Genomic DNA, 16,243 nt, shown 5'->3' with positions numbered 1-16,243 from the left:
CCTTGTAACTATAATTAAAAAGTTGTGAGCCACAGTATAAATGTTAAGAACTAAACCCAGGTCCTCTGCAAGAATATAGAGTGATCTCAACAACTATTTCTAGCCCATAGAAGTGTTTTTAGTACACAGGAGAAATGTGTATGTGTAGTCTGTGCACTAACACTATGCAATTTTGTGTAAAATACATGGATATGTGCAGATTTTGGTACCTATAATGTATCTCCATCATTTTCTTTATAATCTCTCTCTCTCTCTCTCTCTCTCTCTCTCTCTCTCTCTCTCTCTCTCTCTCTCTCTCTCTCTCTCTCTCACTCACTCACTTTGTCTGTCTTTCTCTTTCTCTTACACACACACACACACACACACACACACACATATACATACATGTGTAAAAAACATATATGTCCATATATGTGTTCAAATGTGAAGCAAGCTTACGCATAATGTATGAGTACTACTGGATTAAAATGGAATTATGATCCTACTTTATATTCTTGGCAAATTTCTAAAATGCTTCAGGAGTTTCCTGGGATACTATAATAAAGCACCATGAGATGAACATTCTGGATTTTCGAAACCAAAGCTTAGGGAACCTATGATGATGCTCTCAATAAAGACTTCATCTTGGAAACGTCGTAATGTGGGCAGCAGCACCTAGGCATGCAAACCCTTCAATTTATAAGAATCATGTTAATGTTGAAATGATGTGGTTATACTTACATATGAGAAAAAATGGCATTTTCATAGGTTTAGGAAAAAAATCCCATTCAAACCACAAGTGACTCTTCACGAGGATTTATCTTGGAATATAAATAATATCTTATTATGAGAACTGTTCCTAATGAAAATTTAAAGTGTTAAAAAGAATGAGCAATTTTTAAAAAATATAATGTAAATTCTCCTTATATTAAATATGAACAAAAACAACAATCCTACAAATACAGGTAGACTTATACATTCCTTGGCCCATGGTTCAATATCTAATTTCGTGATTTGAGGACTGAACTTTAATGATAGTACAGATTTCTACAGACCTACTAACAGAATCAATTTGATGAACAAAAGATATACACAGAGATGCAGATTCTGCCCAGGGCAGATCTGAGTTCATTGAAGTTTTAATTTCTGGGAACATGGTTGTTGAGTACTGATGATAAAATTGCTGAATGTCCCAGTTGTTTTAGTTTCATCTCTAATACCTCAGCTGACTCCTTGGTTGAAAATACTTGCCTTCCTTTATGCATTTATCTTCCTTTCTTCCTTCCTTCCTCCCTTCCTTCCTTCCTTCCTTCCTTTCTCTCTCTCTTTCTCTTCTTCCCTCTTCTTTCACCTCTTTCTCTATTTCAATCTTGTTTAATTTTTAATATTGCTGTTGACTGCTCTCTTTAGTTAATCTAAAACAGCCTTACCGTTTCTCTCTTAAGAGGGTATACATGCTTTATAGAGGGTTTCGATAACTTCATCTTCATAGCCTTAAACACAAACTTATTCTATAGATAACAATCATTCTCAGGTATATATTCTAGCCCAAAGATGCTGTACTTTCATGTGTAAGAACAATTGTGTGTTCTTTAGCCCCTAAAAGCTTATTGGGAATATTTTCCTAGATCCCTTTATCCTGGCATGCAAGAGTTTCCATAGCATCTCATGTGACCTCCAGTAAACTCTTTACTTTCTCATCCCATCTCATCCTTAACCCCTGCAAACCTAGTCTGCTTATGATACCTCAGTTCTCAATGGCATTGCCCACTGTACTTTTCTGTTGTGAAGTACAAACATTTGTAAGTTTCATCTCTTTGAGTTGTCTTTCATCCTTTTGAATGGGTATGACTTTCACCCATTATGCTCAGAAGAACCTATTACGGCCTGTTACTAATTTTTATCATGACCACTACATTTTTATTTATGTCCTGTGAATATCTGTAATTTTCCTGGTAAGCAACATTTGTTTGATATCCTGATGTCTGAATCATTGCAGGACTCCACTGGGCTAAAAATAAGTTACATATCAGCATGACAGTTCCACTGTACAAAGATGTATGCATCACAGCTGAGGCATGGTCTATTGTAAGTATCCTTCTATCCTGTTGTAGAAGTTCACCGATAACATATACTGTTTAAAATTTGTGTGGTTCTATTTTCAAAAACGGGCAGATCAAAGTGTCATGGAAATTCTGAAAGTAAAATACTGTCAAGGCAATGAATTTCACTGTTACAAGATGTTTCATATCCTCCTCTGAACCTTAATTACAGGTACTGGGATTCACCCAGCCATGACTGAAAACTGATTTTATTTATTTTTCTACTTGAAGGGTACAGACTTGAAAAGGAAAACAGTACATAGTCACACATTTTCTGGGCCTTCCAATGTATGCTACACTATGATGTTTTATTGCTCAAACCTGACAAAGGAGCAATATCACTGATAAAGCATATCAAGAACCAATTGGTTATGAGTTGTGACATTCAAAGCTCTATCTGAAGAAATAAAAATACATCCAGGGCAATAAAAATCACTGCATCAGATCAGATGGTTTATTCACTGCATGGTCGCATCATAAGAAGCTGATATTTTCGCCCTTATTTTGATAAGCGAATAAATAAATATAGTTTATGAACAAAGAGTACAAGTTATTTGAAATTTTGTAAGGATTCTTGCATTTTAATTTTAAAATTTGTTGGTTATTATACTTTTTTGTAATTTGAAAATGCTTTTTACACTTTAATAAATATTTTACTCATAATATATTTTATTCAGCTACATATTATTCTGTTGTGTGATATTTTGAAATTTGTTTTAAAATAATTTAATTATTTATTGTACAATTATTTTACTATATTTTTTATGTGATAGAATAAAAATAGTTATAGACTAACCAGGCATATTTCCACTCTAGAATTAGGAGTTAAGTTTTATTTGATTTTTCACTTGCCTTGGCTAGCAATTCAAGGAGAATTTGGTGATTCTAGTTTCAAAACTATGTTCTGCCATATGCTTTCTCTGTGATACCACAAAAAATCCCTACATGTTTTTATGTATAGCTTTTTTTTTGTAATCATAAAAACATTATCTCACATAGAAGTAATGTTCTAAGTGAGATATAGAGGGGCAGACAAAGAACATATATAACACCCAACAGACGTTAAGGATAAAGTAGAAGTTGTGGTAGACCATAGACAGGATGGATTAAAAGTAGCATTATGTCAGTTCAGCATCTTCTGTCAGCTGCTCTCTGGGTATCAATGAATTTATATACCAAATGCACTAACGTCACCCATCTTTAATTTTTAGCTGTCAAACCCACTGTTACAAGGTTGGAATTGAAGCACAGGACATGGAATGTTGTAACTAGTAAGTGTTCACTAAACACTGTTTCACTTCTATTGACTCAGGATCATTAACTTAAAGAATAGCAGTGAATGTTGCATGCTGTGGATCAGTCAGAGATATTCAAGTTTACTTTATTGAGGGCAGATGAGGTTAATGTAAGATCCTGCATGTATTTTTAATATAAATGTCTCTTTATATCAAAATTTAAAATATGAATTTTTGAAGGAAGATAAGTTTGAAAGTAAATATGACTGAATTTATTAGTATTTGATGATCTCTCACATAAGGATTCTACAAATACTTGCTGAAGAAAAGTATATTTAATACTTTTATAAACTGAGTTTTTAAGCTTATTTGGGAAGAGGTTAAAAATTTAATACATCATTAGCTTATTGCTCAATTTTTATATAATGATGATGATGGACAGTTTTATTGGAGCTTTACATAAGCTAGGGTCATCAGAGAGGAGGAAACTTCAATTGACTAAATGCTTCCATAAGATTAGGAACATCTACAAGTTATTTTATTGATGAATACTTGATTGGAGAATGGCTCAGCCTATTTCTGGCTTCTGTGCCAACTCCAGCATCCAGGTTTCTGCCCTGCTTGAGTTCCTGTACTGATCTTTGGTAATGAACAGTGATATGGAAGTATAAGCAAAAATAAACCCTTTCTGTGATATGAATTAGAATGACTCCCATAGACTGATGTGTTTGAATTCTTGGCCTTACCAAGTGGCACTATAAGGAAATGTAGCCGTTTTGGAGTAGATATGGCTTTGTTGAAGGAGTTGTGTTACTAGTGGTTGTGTTCTGAAGTATCAGATACTCAAGTTATACCCAGTGTAACTGTTCTTTCCTGCTGCCTGATGATTCAAATAAATACCTCGCATGTCCTTTACCAGAACCTAGTCTGTCTACATGCCATCATGCTTTCCAAAATGATAAAAACAGACTAAACTTCTGAAACTGTAAGCAATCCCCAGTTAAGTGTTTTCCTGTGTAAGAGTTTCCATGGTCATAATGTCTCTTCATCGGAATAAAAACCAAACTAAGATACCATCCCAAGTTACTTTGATTATGGTGTTTCAATGACACTGTGAAAAAGAAATTATCCATAAAAAATAAACAAGCCTATTCTGAACTCACATCTGTATGCTTTTATGTGTCTTTAACTTTATTATTGATAACTATAAATCGATATTTAATTTATTTTCTGAATATTCCATATGTGAATACAATATAAATGCTATATAAATATATATATATATATATTGTTTTTCCTCTTTCCCCTCTCAATCCTTTCATGTCTTCCTCTCCTCAAATCCATATGATTTTATCAATTAATTATTATTGTTATATAAGTGCATATGAACAAATACATATGCTATACTTATACTGTTTTATCAACTCGTGATTTTTCTGGATTTCATAGAATGGAAAATATGCTGTTAGCTACAGGTAATATAAACCTGAAGGATATTCTATAGATGTTGCTAAAGAAGTAGAAAAGACAACGTATATAAGGAAGCATACAATCCTGCAGCTCATATACTCTCAAGACCCGCCCCCCACACAGACTGTAGCAAGTGAGAGAGAAATCTATGCTTGCTCATTATATTCTCGTTAGATACTGCTGTCTTTATAAAGCCATGTACAACTTACATTATATTCTGTTCATGATGGTGTGTTTTGTGGAAAGACCTATATATATATATATATAGCTATGCTATAGATATATATATATAGCTATGCGCGTAACATTTGGTTTTTAAGACAAGTTCTCCTTAAGCCTCCCAGATTGGTCTTGAACTCCCTCTAACCCATGTAGTCCTTTCTCACTAGTATTCTGATTTAAACTCAGCAGTGCTGGGATTTAAGACTAGAATCAATGACTTTGTCAACTATTACTATTCTAAACTTTCTATCAGACACAAAATGCAGCCTTTTTGCTTCACCATTCAGAATAAACAGTTTTTCATCATGATTTTGTCTCTTCCTCCCAAACGAGGAAGATTTGCTGACACCTAACTTAACTATATCATTTCTACTGGTCATTGCAGCAAGGTCTGAAAAGCAGTTCTCAAGCACCTAATTCAAGTTAAAAAAATATTTAGACTATATGAGTTCCATCAAAAGACTCTTCCATCATATTTTCACTAAAAAAATGCAATTTAATGATTAGACAGACTTTCCAAATTGTTTATGACTTGTTAGATAATTTCAAGTTTTCTATTTTTATATTTTCTGTATCTGAGAGAAAACCCACTGTAATCTAGTTAGTAAAAAGTCAATATAATGACAACAATATTTAAAATCTTTTATTTATTTTTTATTAATTTTTATACATTCTATTAACTAGATAACTTTTACACTGAGTAACTAAAAAGTTTTAATGACAACTCTGATATATACCTTTATCATATTTCTCTGATATGTTTTCTCTGAAGACTGGTACTATACTGAGATAAAAATTCTCTGCAGAAGTTAAGGACACTACTTCGAATGTAATAAAATAGCAGCAAAGGAGCAGATTACAGTCTAATTAGGCTTCAATTATGAAGCTTTATTTTTAATTTCACTTATAGGATTAAGAGTATCTGATGGCAAAGATATGATTAATTTCCCTCTGCAAAATGTGTTAAGAATGTTATTGATGATTTTGGTAGATTCAGAGGTATCTCTGTGAAAAAATAAGCATAAATCCCACATGATCTAGTGTTTGCTCATGATGGGATACCACATTGTAAATTAACATTAATATAACCAATTTACCAGTTTTACATACATTTTTATCTGTGCATGAATGTATTATTCTGTTCTAAGCAAATTAATTATGTGTAAATTTGTGAACTATCCACATAGTTGAGATTCAGAAGTATCCTATGTAATCATTCTTCATCTATGATTTTTGGAGTTACAATTATTTCCCTTCCCACTGATTACCTGTCATTAATAAAGTAACTGCTTTGAAATTCTCTTGGTTTATCGTTTTATTAATAAAAAACCTAAGTAGAACCACATAATTTTGGAATTTTCTTACCTTGTCTTCTTTCAATGATGGTCCATCCTTGAGTTTCTCTATATTGATAGACCCCATTCTTTGTAACTAAGTGGTATTCTATGTAGACAGATGCAGAAACATACAGAGTTATCATATGATAGGCAATGTTTTGTTTTAAGTTATGGTCATTAAAATTAAGCTTCCCAGAACACTGTTGTTCATTTTTCCTTATGTAAGAACAAGTTTTCATTCCTCTAGGAACACAGGCCTCTGTGATATGGGGAGGTGTCTTTTGGGTATGTGCCCAAGAGTGATATAGCTTGGTCTCTAGTGGTATAGGTAGATTCTATTTTCAATTTTCTGAGGAACCTCCAGATTGATTTCCAGAGTTGATGTACTTGATTGCAATCCTACCAGCAATGGAGGAGTATTCCTCTTTCTCCAGGTCTTTGCCAGCATGTGCTGTCATCTGAGTTTTTGATCTTAGCCATTCTGATTGGTGTGAGCTGGAATCTCAGGGACATTTTGGTGTGCATTTACCTGATCATTAAGAACTTTGCATATTTCTTTAAGTGATTTCCAGCCATTCCTCTCTTGAAAATTTCCTGTTTAGTTGTATACCCCATTTTTTAAATTGGGTTGTTTGTTATTTTGGAGGTTTGCTACTTAAGTCCATTATATCTCTTGGACTTTATCCCCTATCTAATGTAGAGCTAGTGATTTTGTTTCTAATCTGTTTGTACTTACTAATAAGAAAGTTAAATTAGCCAAAATAGTAGAGAATACCCAGAATACAATTCATAGAACTCAAGAAAGTTAACAAGCCTATGGGCTCAAGTGGGGATGCCTGAAACACACTTGGGAGGGAGGAAAAAAATCAATCACAAGGAGATAGGCAGAAGTAGGGAAGAACCTGTGTGGCAGAGAGGACAGGGAAGGGAAGGAGGAACATGATCAACTAGACAGAAGCAGGAATACCTGCGACTGAGTTGAGTAAAAGCTGAAAGAAGCTAAGGAGGAGGGTGTCCCATGGGAAGACAAGGAGTCTCAACTGGCCTGCATCCCTGGGATCTCTCAGACACTGAGACCCCAGCTAGGCAACAAACAGCAGCTAAAAGAACTCCCCCAACACATATACAGCAGAAGATGCATGGTCTGGGCTCAGTGAAAGAAGATGCATCAAACCCTAGAAAAACTCGAGGCCCCGGGGAGTAAAGAGGTCTAGTAGGGTGGGAATCAGGGTGAGGACATCATCTTGGAGACAGGAGAAAAAGGTATAGGATAAGTAACTTTCACAGGGGGAAGACCAAGAAAGGAATGGAGACTGGGCTGTATAAAAGGAATAAAAATTAAAAAAGAACTATATCCAATTTTCTGAGGTATCGCCAGACAGATTTCCAGAGTGGTTGTATTAGCTTGCAACCCCACCAACAGTGGAGAAGTATTCCTCTTTCTCCGCAGCCTCGCCAGCATCTGCTGTCATCTGAGTTTTGGATCTTGGCCAATCTGACTGGTGTGAGGTGGAATCTTAGGGTTGTTTGGATTTGCATTTCCCTGATGGCTAAGGATGTCGAGCACTTCCTCAGATGTTTATATCCCAGAGACACTTTAATACACAACAAAGATATATGCACCACAATGTTCATAGCGGCTCTATTTATAATAGCCAGAAGCTGGAAGGAACCCAGATGTCCTTCAGAAGACGAATGGATACAAAAATTGTGGTACATATACACAATGGAATACTACTCAGCCACCAGAAACAATGACTTAACCAAATTCTTAAGAAAATGGCTGCATCTAGAGAAGATCATCCTGAGTGAGATAACCCATTCACAAAAGAACAGACATAATATGCAGTCACTGATAGTGGGATGCTAACCTCAGATGCTTGCACTCCCCCAGAAACAACTCACAGACTGTATGAAGTCCAAGAAATAAAGAAAACAAAAAATATACATATATTCACAAAACAAGAAGACTTTGACAATTTCCATGTTGCGTTTTGTTTTGCATGTACTTTACGCTTATTGAAACTAGTAGGTTTTCAATACATACTGTCAAGCCCTTGAAAAAAAATCAAGTACTGACTAAAAAACATATTCACATGGTTTTATGTAAAATTTATTTTAATGTCTGAAAAAACAGTACTGACAAAAATGTATAATTTTAAGCAAAAAATGTTTAAAATCTGTACATTTATCTTTGTTTTGCAAAATAAAGTCGTTTAAAAAATTAAAAAAAGAAAAATATTCTTTTTATTTTTTTATATGGTACCAACAGAAGACTTGTTAATTTTCAAAACTTGCACCCATAAAGAATCTACTTGTAAGTAGCTTAATGTCTAATTCATCTAACTGATAATGATTAGATGAAGGTAAAGGCCAATCTTTGTGCAGAGCTTTAACGCCACACTTTGATTTATATGAGATGAGTCACATCAAATTCTGTAGAATAGTAAGTAGTATTACATTTAACACTAAATTTATTAAAATATTTTAAAGATACTAGTACTTATGTACAGCATTACTTTGCTTTTCTACTGTAGTAATACATCCATGATGATCAAAAATGGTTGGGGTAAGAAAAGTTTTTGTGTCTTTCAGGTGAGAGACCATCATGAATGAAAACCCATGCTAACACTTAAAAAAGAATCTAGGGGCAGGAAGTGAAGCAAAGACCCATAGAGGGATGCTTCTTTCTGGCTTCTTTTACATATCTTGCTCAACTCACTTTCTTCTACAATGCAGAAACATCTACACAAGAATGCCATCACGCATGGTTTTCTGGGCTTTCCCACACCAACCAATAACTACAAATATTCTGCACTAATGTGTCCACAGGACAATATTTGGAAGTATTTTTGAAATATTAATTCCATCTCCCCAGACATGTCTATGAATTTGTCAGGTTGAGAAAAATATCAACAGTTCCTGCTCTACTGACAATATTTAAGTCAAGTATGTGTTATTCTAAGTAAGTATATACTAGGATACATGTGCAATATACACTCTAAACTACTTCTTTTTGAATTTGCTGAAAGCATTTTAATAAAACTTTTAATAATGATTTTATTTAAACCATCAAGACATGTCTTAGTTGTCTTTGACTAAAAGGGTCAGGCTAATAAGCTACTATGAGCTTTTTACTTTAAAAAATATTGGTTATTTTATTTACATTTTAAATGTTATCCGCCATTCCAATTTCCTCTCTGAAAACCACATGTACCACCTACAGTCTCCTCTGCCTCCATGAGGGTGATCCCCCATCCACCCATTCACTCTAGCCCTACCTCCCCAACATTGCTCTACACTGGGCATCAAGTCTCCACAGGAACAAGGGCCTCTCCTTTCCCTGATTCCAGGCAAGGCCATCCTGTGCTCATATGCAGCTGTAGCTATGGGTTCCTCCATTTGGATTCTTTGGTCAGTGCTTTAGTCCTTAGGAGCTCTGGGGGAATCTAACTGGTTGATATTGTTGTTCCTTCTATTTAGTTGCAAATCCCTTCAGCTTCTTCAGTCCTTTCCCTAACTCCTCCATTGAGAACCCCCTACTCAGTCAGATGGTAGGCTACAAGCATCCACATTTGAATTGGTAAGACTGTGACAGAGAATCTCAGGAAACCTCCATTGAAAGATTTACCTCTGGGTATTGGACAGCCCCTTTGTCAGCATGATCTCAGGACTGTATAGCTTCTTTGCAGAAAAGAGATAAAGACAGTCTCTGGTCAGTTTCCTTAATCACTATAGAGGGGTTTAGCATACTGTCACCATTCCTGTAGACCATAGGACTGTGTAAATCAGGTCTCCTCAGAGTGCTTGCACAACTTTGGCAATGGGAAGGGTGTTTTTTCTTTTGTGTTTGGATGAGATAAATTAAATACTGACCAAATGAATAAGGAAATAAGTAAAAATGTTATTTGTTCTTTTCTCAAACTGGTTTTAATGAAGAACTGAATTCATTTAGACATCTTTTGTTTATGCCTACTGGTGGTACCAATTTGAAGATTTAAATTTTAAAACTTTTGTATAAGTAATATAATTAATGAGAACATATATCATTTGATTGATTAATGGAAATGTAGTATAATTAATAAGAAAGTAACTTTAATGTTGTTCCTCAATTTCTCTAGCATTAAACAATCACTCCTTCCCTATTTCTACTTCTCGGAGGTTTCTTAGATTTTTTTCTGTTGTATGGAATGATCTTTTAGTTATAATGGAAAAGACTTTGGGGGAATAGAGTAACTCTATTGGTTCCAACTAAACGTGTCTATCTCTTTTATGAGAAATAATAAAATTTATGACAAAATGAATGACTACATTAATCTTTGGCCATGTATATAAGGTGTGATCTTTCAAAGCCACATTCATTTTACACATTCCATATGCTGTTCTACATTATGAGATGGTAGGCAATTGAATGAATTTGTAAGTTCTCCTAACCATAATAATTTGGTGGAATCTGTAATTATTTTATTATGCTTATTTACAGTATCTTAATTACTGTCCTATTGCTGAGAAGAAACACAATAACAAAGACAACTTATAAAAGAAATTCTTTAATTGAAATCTTGCTTATAGTCTAAAGGGTAAGACCATTATGGTTGGAACATGGCAGCAGCCAGTTACATACGGTGCAAGAGCCATAGTTAAGAGTTTTCATCTGGTTCACAGTCACAAGAAAGAAAGAGAAAAGACACTGGAACTAATGTGAACTTTTGAAATGTCATAGCCTATTCCCACTGATACACCTCACCCAAAAAAGGCAACAGTTTTTTTTTGTTTTGTTTTGTTTTTTTGTTTTTTTTTTTTTTTTCCAAATCTAGTCCTACCAATTACAGACCAAGAGTTCAAGTATATGAGCCCATGGGGGCCATTCTCATTCAAAACACCAATGAACTGTTGAGAACCAAATCCAGAGCATTTGGAAGCATGATAGTCTACCACAGAAATAAATCCTCAACCTTTAAGGCTAGGTTTTAATTAAAGTTAAGTATGACTATTTTAATCACATAAAAAGTAGTCACAACCCCTTTTTTATTCTTATTGACTAATCTGTAATTAGATTCTGAAGAGAATCACAAAATATTTCGCTTATGAGTCTGGTGTTAGTACATCTAATACTGAGATTAACATTTATATCCTTGAAAACACTGAAGGAACAGAGGATAAAAAGTTTATGTGAGCAGAGGGATGATACTTGTGGGAAAAGAAAAGCAATGTATATTAGGTCCAAGGCCAATGCCAAAATTGGATAAAATCAGGAAGTACATGGATTTTTATTTCACTTTAATTTTACATAGACATTTAGCTATACTCTTGGAATGTATTTTTTCTTTGGGGATGAAAGTCAACTTTTGAAACCCTATACATAGAAATGATATTTTTTTCAATATTATTCACCCCTTCCCCAAATTTTTGACACATTAACAGAAATGACCTACCTTTGCCTGAAGATCTTGCTCTTGTTCCATCTCGTCTTCCATCTCCAGTCAATCTCCACAGAAAAAGAGAACACTGACCATCAGTACTTCTGATAATGAGTACTGAAAAGAAAAAAAAAAAAAAAAAAAAAGATATGAGTATGTGAAGCATCTTCCTAAATTATGCAAATTGCCTGAAACACAAATTTTATTCTTCCAACCACAGCCCACTAAACTGCAACACACGCAACAAAGCAAGAATAAAAATCACATTGTGATTTATAATACTTGTTTTCATAAAAAATATGCAACTTTTTGAAAAATGAGTGCCGAAAACATCCTTCCTTGGACAGTTTCCCTAAGCAGTCTAGGAGGCTGTGTCACAGCCCTGATAAAAAAAAAAAAAAAAAAAAAAAAGAAGAAGCAAGGCTTATTTCCAGTAGTGTTTAATGAGTTCTCCCAGCTGCTATGACTAGTAAAGTATCTCTAAATAGGGATATCCAGTTACTTTGAAAACCTAGACTGATTAGACTGATTTTTATATTCTCACTAGTCATGTGGAATGCATATTAGCGCATTCCCTCAAATAGTGACGTTATAGGAGTTCCATGATGACCAGAGAAAGTATATACCCTTCTAGTGCCTTTGGCTTTCCTATGTTTAAGCAAGCTCTCTTGAATATGATATTAGGGTGGTATTCAATAGCCATCTACAGGTCAGAGTAAAAAGCTGCAGTTGCAACGTTATTATCAATTACAAGGCTGTTTTCCCAAAGCCATTCTGCTTCCATACTTTCTCCTCCCTGTAAAAATGACCAATCATAAAAGAGAACAATAAATACTTTAGGATAGAATAAAAACTCAATTTGCTCATTCTAAGTATAAATTTACATAAATTGCTGAGATAAAATTGACATTTTAATTGTAGATTGCAAAGTAAGGAGGCCATATTTCATTGAGCACTTTCAAGTTATTGCATCTAAATCGAATTACACATAGAGTGGCCCAATCAGTCATTCCTGGAGGCTTGATGATCTTAGATAAATGGTGAAATTTGCACTTCTAAATAATTAGTTTAAGTATCATTAAGATTTTAAAAGCCCATATCTGCTTATTATAGTTTACATATTAAAATGTATTTACTAAGGTTTCAGGTTATTTCAAGTACGAAAAATATGCCTAAGTATTCAACTAAACTACATTACGATGTAAGTGTTTTGAGTGATGAAAGCTGCCTGCTTCTCTGTCTTGCATTTTCATTGGCAACTGCAGCCTGTTACTACTTCTCCTACAGTCTAGCTATCTGATGGGGAATGTATATTATATAAATACAAATATACTATTGATTCTGTACACCTAGATATATCATACTAAATGCCTGGAAAATAAATCCCAACTTCTATGAAGATGATGGTAAGATACAGTGTATTTAAGAATATTGTTGTGTGAGGGAGCATCATCATGGAAGCAAAGGGAGGGTGAGGGAGATAGGGATGGAAGGAAAGCGGGTAACATTTGAAATGTAAATACAGAAAATATCCAATAAAATGATAAGAAGGGAAAGAAAAAGAGAGTATTGAATTCTGAAGTGTTGACTTTGGATCATGTAGTCATAACTGGCCAGCCTATTTTCTGATTTTCGATTTCCAGACATGAATAGCCAATGATCTCCCTCAGAAGTTTCTGAATTTAAATTACTCTTGGTTACAAATCTCAATTCTATTCATCTAGAAATTTACTGATGTACCCAGGAAAATTTGAAGAATGTAAAAACTCACTAACTTGAATATTTTTACTGAAGCTCTCTAAGATAAATATAAAATACACTCTTCATAAAGCCAGTAGAAAACCAAAAACTATCTCACTTCTTAAAATGTATTTTTACTGAACAGTGCTTTATATATTTTCTACAACAAAGGAATTAACAAAAACATACTTGACCAATAATTTATTTCAATAAAAGCATGCATAGATTTTTATGTCATATACTAATCTGGTTGTTTTTACAAATATATTTTAAATTGAAAATTACACATGGTAGCCAAACTAGAGTTATTCAGACAATATTACTCAGCAACAAAGTTTTTGAAAATTAAAAGATGAACCTGTTATGGGACTACAACTCTTCACTGCCTGGGTGAGTAACTTAAGTTGACTGTTAATGACAAGAGGTCATGGATTTCAGATGGAATGGAGAGAGCAGAGGTATGGGGAAATGATGTAAATATTGTACTCATATATAAGATTCTCAAAAGCTACACTTAGAAAAAAATGACTACCTCACTAATACAAATAACATCTGTACCAATTTCTATTTAGAAAGATGACAGTATGCTGGATCCAAATGTTATAATTCATCTTGGACTAAGGAATGGAAAATCAATTGTAAGAGTGTACTGCTCATGACACACAAGGTTAGAAACTATCTATTGTATTCCAATACCACTTGTTCAAATGACCATCCTTCACATTTACCCTTCCAGATTGTCTATAAATTTGGTGGCATTGGTACAGTCCTTTTGGACCAAAATGGAAGGTGATGAACTCACCTAGTATGGATGTTAGCTTCATATAAGTCACAGCCACAACTATAACAAGTTCTTTGAAATAGACTGAGGCCTCGAGTGAAGCACCTCTCAGGGTGATGCATAGGCCTCAAGGAAAAGACCATGTCTGATTAAACTTACAGAGTTACCAGTGACAGTAAAAATGACTGGCCAAGAGAAGCAGCTGGTTAAATCCATCAGATGATAAAAGTGGAACATAACAGAAACACTAGTCTTAGTCATGCTCCTGTAGTAGTACTTCATTACATAGCCCTTGGCTATGCCATTCTGCTAGGTTAGTATATAACTCCTTCATCTTGCAAATTTGCTGAACTTAGAGAAAACATTGATCATCATCTTAGTAAGAAGGTAGATGGTAATTGTGGATATTTGCAACCTCATTGAGTGTTTCATGGACTTTCTTCTGTGTCATTTTGCTGTTTGAGACAAGCAGTAGACAGTTGTGGATTTCATCAAAACCATGGACAAGAATGCTGTAAAATCTTCACAGACATGAAGTCCACTCTGAAAATTCCAAAGGCAAAGGGACTATTATCCCTAAAGCCTGCAACTAGACTCTTAATCAGTGGAGGAAGAAAAGTCTCAGAGATTTTCATCTCAACTGGACACTCATGTTATACTTTAAAGTACTAATCTATCATAACAATGTATTATAAGTCTTCTGGAAGAAAATGAAAGGGAAATGTTTTCATATTTTGTGGATTCTGCTCTGAGTGTGTGTGTGTGTGTGTGTGTGTGTGTGTGTGTGTGTGTGTGTGTGTGTGTGTCCGTGTTTGTGTTCTTATAAGAGAGACTTTAAAGTAATCTGATTTTCTAATGAAACATTAAAAAAAAAAAACTTGACCAAATATCTGTCACAGACTTTTGAGATTCTTTAAAAGAACTTTAATAGAAAAGTTAGTAAAACCAATAAATATAAAAATTAAATGGACAATTCTCAAAATATGTAACTGATATATGTTAGAAAAACAGGAATGAAAAAATTATTTGAGAAAGTTAGAATTATCAATGCCAAATTCAGAGTCTGATCACTATTCTTTCAGTGTAAGAAAAAAATTCTACTGGCAGTATTTCTTTCTCCACGGAGAAGAGGGAACCTGAACTGAGAAAACAGCTCTATCAGGTCTCTGAGCAAATATATGTAACATTTTCTCTATTAATAATTTTTTGAGAGCATCCAGCCAACTGTGGGCAGTGCATCTCTGGGCAAGTATTCTTGTATTTTATAAGAAAGTAAACAGGTCACAGGAAGCAGGCTTGCAAGTAGCATCTCCCCAGTGAGCATCTTCACCTCTGGATTCTAGGTTCATACCTAAAGTTTATGCCCTGTCTTCTCTCATCAGGAAACTATAAGCAATTTTTTTTCTCAAGTTGATTTTGGTTATAATCTTTATCCCAGAAATAAAAACCAAATTAAGACAATATATAAATATTTAACTTTCAACAGTAAAACAAGGCAAATAAGGTGAATGTTACAAAATAGTCTAAAACACTGGCAGAGACCAAGTTTATAGAGGACATGTGAGGTGCTCCATGAGCCATTGATGAGCATGAATATTCTCCCAAGCCTGGACCCCATGTATGCGTGACATTTGTTATGTCTAGTTTATTTAAAATCTTATTATTAAATCTTGTATCTTGAAGAACGACAGTGGTAATGCTCTTTTAATACTTTACAGCATCAATCTGTCCTTGGAAAAAAATGATTCAGTTGTCATTAATGTTTACTGAGCTTAACAGACCTCCTGACTGACCATAGCAGTCTTCATTCTGAAGCTTTCTTCAAAGGACCACCCTAAGCTTATGCTTTCTTGGGCAAATGCAATTTTTTTTTCTAATTACCTATGACTACAACCTCTACTCTTTTTCACAACACTATTACAATTAAAATATTCAGTTGCTAGTGCAATTTTGTCCT

This window comes from Micromys minutus (assembly GCF_963924665.1).
Source record: "Micromys minutus genome assembly, chromosome: 1".
In the NCBI taxonomy this organism is placed as follows: Eukaryota; Metazoa; Chordata; class Mammalia; order Rodentia; family Muridae; genus Micromys; species Micromys minutus.
The sequence above is the reverse complement of the archived record's forward strand: the minus strand, read 5'-3'. Positions refer to the sequence as shown.